The following is a 6,000-nucleotide window of genomic DNA, read 5'->3' as shown; positions in this document are numbered from 1 at the left end:
TTATTTTGTGCATGATAAACCGTTGAAATAATTGAATCATTATCAGGCACAAACACTTCTCCGTGAAGTTAATTCAAACTGTCTATTTGTTAGATAATTCTCGACGCAATAAAATCAATAGCCGAAAAATGTTTGCCGGTCGAATTGCTGTATGTATTTGGCAAGGCCATCTGTTTGCGTTCGAATTTATTTATTGATATCGATTGGAACTGACATGACAGTTTATCACAAAATCGAAATGGATCTACGTTGTGTTCAAGTGAGTTGGGAAATAGATAAATGTTCGATTGAAATCTGGCAGCAAGACCAATTCAGTCGTATATGAATTTGATTGCAATGTAATTTAGACAAAGGTAAATAAAAGAAGAGACACATTTTATAACTTACCACGCGTCTACTGATACCACAAATGCAGTTCATCGTTCACCTGGAAATATGACGAAACAAGAGAAAGAAAAAAACAAATTAGCGACAGTTTAAATAGCATTAATCTAATCTATCTACTTGTTCTATTTCTATCAAGGAGTCACAACGATAGCTATAGTTGTACATTTTTAAGTGACACAGAAAAAAAAATATAATCAACAACAATCGCTGACTAATATTAATCGTTGGCTTGTGTTTTGATGTGTTGACATATTGCCATTTGATACAATGCAGATTTAGTCGAGTTCTTAAGTCAAATGTGCTTAAAATTATGTTCAAGGAGTTAGTGCATTTGCGTTAAAAAGACATTCAAACAATTCAATAATTATGTTTCCGACAGAAGAAAGAAACAACCAACAACAAGGAGAAGAAGCAATAAAGAACGAACAAAATCAAAGGCAGAATGAGAGGAGAGAAAAATACACAGGGAAAATAAGCGAAAGAGTTATGAAATGGAGTAGAATATATCACCCAGCGATACTCGTGTTTCATGAACATACACACCAAATTGGTTGAGTGAAAAACGAACAAGCTGAAATGAAGATAAAGGCAAAAACAACAATTCATTTTTCCCTGTAACTCCCCTTGAACAGTAAATCGTTTGCTGTGTGTACACAGAGAAAATTGCCCGTCTCTTTTTGTGTCACAGCGTTCCTATATATGTGGAATGTATGGACACATTTGCTGGTGCTTCGTTATAGCAAAGGCAAGAGACCGAAAGAGAGAGAAAGAGAGAGAAAGAGAGAGAAAGAGAGAGAGAGAGAGAGAGAGAGAGCGAAAACAAACGGAGCGCACATTGTGCGTACGGTTCAGTCCTCATTTTTGCTCCTATTCAAACAATTCAATATAGGTTTTGTGTGCTATGCTGGAAAAGCTGTACATTTGCCATGCATATATATACGAATACAAAGAGAGCGAAAACTATGCACATTTCTGTTTCATTGTAAACAAAGTGAATTGAGTTGAGACGAGCGAGTTGAGGAGTGAAAGAGAGAAAATCTAACGCTTGTTTAATTTTTCCTCATGAAAAATATATTTAATAAGAAACAACATACAAATGCGATGGAGAGAAGGCAGAGAGCATATATAGGAAAGAAAAAGAAGTAGAAAGAATAGCAAAGTACTGCTGCATCGGTGACGACGACGACGACGACGACGACGACGACGACAACGAAAACAACAACAACAACAACAATCACATTGTATCGCCTTCAACGGTGCAAAGGCACAAGCAGCTATGAGCTCTCGGTATAATCAATAAGATGCAAAATATACATGCTGAAGCAATGGAAAGCAACGACAGTTGAAAAGTGCACACACAAACACTTCCACATAGAAACACACACACACAAACATACCGACAAAGACACACAACGTACACGTATTTATCGAAGTTGGCTGGCTGGCAAACCGAGTATGAAAAAAAGGAACGCCGAGAAAAATACATAAAATTTTATGAGCTATTCCTTTTTTCGTTGGTTCTTATTGCATGGCTTTGGCTGTCTCTCTCTTTTTTTCGTCGTATTCGGTTCTTGTTCTCGTTCTTTGTGCGCTCGTTCTTTCGTTTTATTCTCCTCAGTGTGCTTGCCCGTCGTTCTGAGTTGTGTGTGCGCGTTTTTTTTCCTTCTTCGTTCCACTCGTCGTTCCATCGACGAAACGTTTTTTCATTCTTCTTACATTCGTTCACATTTATAATGGGAATAAGTACACACAGAATATATCAGTCTGACGAGGAGAGTAGTAAAATATAGGTACACACAGCATATATAAGACCATACGCAACACTTCAGTACACTCATCGGGTGTACCTATGGCATGGATATGGATGCCATAGTATTACTATAGTTCGACAAGTACGATGGCTGTTCTTAATCAAGCGTAGCGCGTAATACCATTTGCCATAACACATTTTTTCTGCCTTTGAATATTATATTTGACCATGCACAGAGCACACAAACACAGGCATGCATTACACCAAACAATATAATACAAGCGATTTATACGCGCGTTCTCCGAGGTGCAGAATATAGCACAAATAAACACTGTGAAAACAAAGGAACAAGAGAGCCTCCTCACCAATAATACACATCATACGTGCATAGATGGAGAGTCCGAGAGAGAAAGAGAGTGCGAGAAAGAGATTTAAAAGTGGCAAAACAAGGAATGCATCACGCCAAAACAAAACAAAAATACGATAAAGAATGTATAAGTGTATTTGTTTTTTTATGAATAATAATATCAACACACACACATGGGGGGATTCACTGAACGAATGGTTGCATAAGCTGTTGCCCATTGTGACCACTGAGCATCAAAGCGTTTCCCATATTTTATAATAATTTTGCAGCGCTAAACTTTTCTTCAAACAAAAACGCACACACTTCGTGCAAACCGTCGATGCGATGCGATGCGAAACAATGGGATACGATGAGATTGCGCCCGACCGATGAATATAAAAAGTGTTAATTTTTTTCCCAATTGTTTGCAGTAAAACAACTTAATAAATGATTGAATGAGATAAAGGCGGATGAGATAATCGGCTTTTGTAAAATCAATTAACTAAGATGATGGCCGAAATAAGTGTTGAACGTTCATAACATACTACTGCACAAATTGGCTTTGTTCGGTAGATTTTATTAGGATTTCAAATTTGCCTTTGACATGCCACGGTAGCGCCACGGTGGTGATGGTGGTGGTGACAGTAATTGCTACTGAAACCATTCTAAACGGTAGTCAACAGTGGAAAATTTTCCGAACCAATCGAATCGAAATGACTTGCACCTATGTTTGTGTGCAGTGCGTGATTCGGTTGGCTTTTCATCAGCTCATTCAATCAGTTTCAGTCTTTCGCCAAGGAGTCTTCGCTTTTGATTTACACGCAAACAAATAATAAATTTATAAGCAATGCTTATTACTTCATTGCATCGAAAGGGAGAGAAGGAGAGAGAGAGAGAGAGCGAGAGCGAGCGCACGCGAGAGGGTATTAAAACGAAAACGAACCGAAAAAAGATGATAGGGTGGAGAATGTTTAAAATTTAATACATCCGTAAATAATTCGATGAAGTACTATGACGAGATGTTTATTGCGTACCCAACTGCTACGCATACCTCATTCAGTTCTCTGGATTTGTCTCATACCACACATAGGCGAACGCACAATCGCTTTGCCTTTCCTTCTTCCCTCGTTCGATCTCTCTATCGCCGCATCTCACTCTATCGCACTTCATATGTTCACATTTCGAATTGTAGCATTTGACAATTGAATTCGGAGCAAAATGTGGAAAAGGGTCCGTTGAGTTGATTCGTATAAAAAAAGGTATACGACTGTTCAGAATACGGCTTCAATACGAAAATTCCCTTTTCTGACAAATTGCGACTCGGTCTACAGTGTGTATTTAGGGAAGAACAGACGGCAATGACAACAACAACATCAATATCAACAACGGCAATCGAGAGAAAAAATCTAACTCACACGCACATGCACACAACGAATAAAACCATTGAGAAATGGTTCAGCTTGAATTTGTGCGTTATGCCAAACAACGACGCATAAACGATGATGGCATGGTCGTTTTGGTAGCTCGTTGAGCAGTAGCAAAAGGTAAGCGCATAGAGAATTGCAACATCGAAAAGTAGTCGGCAATAACGATAGTGAATTTTTGGCGTAGATTGACAAATTTCACATACACACACACGTAATATGGTCACCATATATACCACCGCAATGAAGTACAAAGAGCCGAAATGAGAATGAGCCGAGTCGTTTGAGAAACTAACGCCTCGTATACGGTACTTGAAATGTAGAGGCCACAAAATGTAATGCATCGGGTGAAATGTCGATTTACACACCATCACACATACACTGCATGTACAGATGTGATGTAACGATGGTTTTTCAGTTCAATAGCAACGGGAAAAAAAGAAAGGATTTTGTTTTCCCATACAAATGGAGTCAATACTCGGCCTAAAAGCAAAAGGGCGGAAAATGACACGCTCCGAATGAGCATAATGCTAGCACACAAACATGGCTTTTTGATTGCCACTCAATGAACCAACAACGATGAATTATTAAACATTACTTAAAAGCAGTCATCTAATGAATCAATTAAAAGCATAGCAAAAGATTGTCACCGCCTGAATAAGTGTAAGAGAGAGAGAGAGAGAGAGAACACGCAGGCATTAATTGGTGACCATTAGGCTTGATTGATTTGACAATCGATGATCTATTTAAAAGTTATTTTCCATGCATATTGTGATTAGCCGCATTGTTGTTTGCCTAGCTATGTCTATGCATTGTTGTAGCATCAACCAACGGAGGAGAAAAAATTGCAGAAATTGCACGCAATCCTATCGTTTCATTCTTGGGTTGGTTTTTTCTCTCTTCTTTCTCTCGCTTCTCTCTTCATTCTATCTCTTCGTGTGGATTTTTTTTAAATTCACATTTGCTGCAAACCATTTTTGCTCATCTCGTTGGGCCTTTGTTTGTTCTTTCATTCCACTTTGTAATTTATTTCATTATTTTTATTGATGTTGCGATGCGTGTACTCGTTACTATGTCGAACACTGTAACGCCTGTATTGAGTAACTTGACGCTACTGAAGAACAACAATAATAGCAACAGCGACGACGACGATGGTGGCGGCGACGACGACGATAAAGACGATGCAACACACAAAATGAAATAAAACAAATTCCAAAACGTGAATTCAATAATTAAAGCAACATCAAAATAATACCAATGGATATGATTGTGAACGAACAAACGAACCAACAGTCAGCAAACAAAACGAGAGGAAATGTGAAGAAAATCAAGAAAAATTAAAATGTTGGACTATAGTATTAATAATGCATTCGCAGGCATAAGCTGATTGTAATACGTGTGTATTCGGTGTGTGTGTGTGTGTGTGTGTGTGTGTGTGTGTGTGTGTGTGTGTGTCTGTTTTATTTTTTTTATCTTCAGTTTGTTTCGTTTTAATTTTTTTTTCTCTCTCTTTTCTGTTTTTTTTTTCGAGCTTAATGCTTTGGCTCTGCCTTTTTGTCTTGTGGTGTGTGATGTGTTTGTTGTTGTTGTAGCCGGTTTTATATCATTTAGTCACTTTTCTGTCTCTCAGTTTTATATATATATTCTTCCTGTAAATTTTATGTGGCAGAGCGCGCGTTCATTTGTTCATTCGTTCGTTCGGTCGCTCAATTCAACCAAGGCGATGAAAAATGAACAAAAACGCTCAAAATGTTTGAAATGGATGGTAAAAACTATAAGTGCCTTATAACACGGATTATGTAATAGAAAATAATTATTTTGAGCTGAATGGCACAAGCAAGAGAAGAAGAAAAAACGAGAGACAGATCCGAACGCTATCGAATGAACACGATACATACCAATCAAAGTAATCAGTCAAATAATCAAGTAGTAATAACTGTGCGAAGAAATACACTCAGAGTGAGAGGAGACTTGAAAAAAGTGTATGAAATGCCTTGGATCGAAAAGGAGAGGAAGAGAAAAAAGAACGTAACCGATATAAGTACTCAATCATATAGGTATACGATGTGTATGTATGTACCTACAAGGGCGAC

General features: G+C 37.9%; 1 protein-coding gene across 36 annotated transcripts in view; it reads right to left on the bottom strand.

Moving 5' to 3' along the window:
* LOC129577767 (serine-rich adhesin for platelets) overlaps positions 1 to 6,000 on the bottom strand; it is a 116,874-nt gene that overhangs the window by 76,227 nt on the left and 34,647 nt on the right. For all 36 annotated transcript variants that reach the window (XM_055465308.1, XM_055465299.1, XM_055465294.1 and 33 more), the window contains one exon: positions 388 to 427. The gene's annotated coding sequence lies outside the window, so the exon portion shown is untranslated. The remainder of the gene's footprint in view (positions 1 to 387; positions 428 to 6,000) is intronic.

The sequence above is a fragment of the Sitodiplosis mosellana genome, unplaced genomic scaffold (genome assembly GCF_009176505.1).
Source record: "Sitodiplosis mosellana isolate CC-2019 unplaced genomic scaffold, AAFC_SMos_1.0 Smas_scaffold_6226, whole genome shotgun sequence".
Classification (NCBI taxonomy): Eukaryota; Metazoa; Arthropoda; class Insecta; order Diptera; family Cecidomyiidae; genus Sitodiplosis; species Sitodiplosis mosellana.
The sequence above is the reverse complement of the archived record's forward strand: the minus strand, read 5'-3'. Positions and strand labels throughout refer to the sequence as shown.